The 1,364-nt window shown below is 31.7% G+C and overlaps 1 protein-coding gene across 1 annotated transcript in view; it reads right to left on the minus strand.

Annotated features, from left to right (window-relative positions):
• shc3 (SHC (Src homology 2 domain containing) transforming protein 3) overlaps positions 1-1,364 on the minus strand; it is a 28,297-nt gene that overhangs the window by 11,545 nt on the left and 15,388 nt on the right. The gene's annotated exons all lie outside the window — the stretch shown is intronic.

A 1,364-nucleotide genomic window follows, 5' to 3' on the forward strand; every position in this document is an offset into this window, starting at 1 on the left:
TTGGAAGTTACTGATACTGATGCTCCTCACTCAGTTTTTGAAAGTTTGACCAAAAAACTACAGATAATTACATTTTGATAAAATGACTTTGGCTCATAGAGATTTAAATAAAACAAACAAACAAACAAAACAAAACCCAGCATTGCAGTGTTTTGTTTTGCACAATAGGATATATTACAAATACTCTTGAAATGCATTGAAGGGAAATCTGAACACGTCTCTCTCTGTATGTCTTTTTTTGCCATGCCTCTCCATACTAGAGAGAAACATAAGCACACAAACACACAGTGGCAGAGAGAAGGAGAGAAAGCCTGCTACTGTGTGTTAGCTAATGTTACCAACTTCAGGAAGTCAAGCAGAAAAGTAGACATGACACGAACCGATTCGCCCGCCGCCCTTTGCCTCACTGCACATCGGTCAAGGATTTCAGAAACAGAAAATTCCATGCAAACAAAATGTGCATCCTAAATGTACTCTAAAGTCATATAACCTTAAAGTGTTACATTTTTAAATGTACCATTTTCTTCATGCAAGTTTCATTGTGCAGGCATGTAAGGCATGGTAGAAGGTGAACATTTTGTTCAAATATTGTTTAATACAAAATTGGCTTAATACAAAAAAATCAATGCATCTATTAGTGAGAAGTTTAATGATATAATACATTTGGCCACAAGCAACTACTCAGCAATATTTTTCTAGATACTGACAGCAAATGTTTAGATGCATTTTTTTTTTAATTTTCAATGAGTTTGACAGTTGAAATGAACATACAAAAATATTTTGTTAATAGTGACTAATCTCTTATTGTCCTATGATTGTTATGTTATGCTATTTCTTAGATAGAAACCAAACTGGTAAAAAAAAAAAAATCACATTAAAGGTTCAGTAATAATTGCTATCTAAGTTAGTCACTTGTATGTAATTCCTACCAACAGATGTAAGAAAGAGCAGTTTTATTAACCTCAGCATGTGAGGGTGCTTATTCAGCACTCTTTCATCGGTTGGATCATAAAATGTATTTCTCTACTTTTCTTATGTGTTTGTAAATTGGTTCACTTTTCAGAAACCAGATGTTGCACTTACACTTTCACAGTATTCTTTATATTCAACATACGGTTATAGCATCATTTTTCATTTTTTTTTAATTGTTTATGTATTTATTTATTTATTTATTTAATTATTATGAATTAATTATTTTTATCATACAGCACAAAATGTCAATTCAATAACAATGACATAAAAATTAGGATTGTGAAATATCATTTTAGGTCTGGTGTCATATGAATACTGGTGCTGAAACCACATCTTCAATACTATCTGACAATGAAAATATGCAAATACTGCTGATGTGGATAAAACCTGGG

This window comes from Pundamilia nyererei, unplaced genomic scaffold (genome assembly GCF_000239375.1).
Source record: "Pundamilia nyererei isolate P.nyererei 1_Seehausen unplaced genomic scaffold, PunNye1.0 scaffold00002, whole genome shotgun sequence".
In the NCBI taxonomy this organism is placed as follows: Eukaryota; Metazoa; Chordata; class Actinopteri; order Cichliformes; family Cichlidae; genus Pundamilia; species Pundamilia nyererei.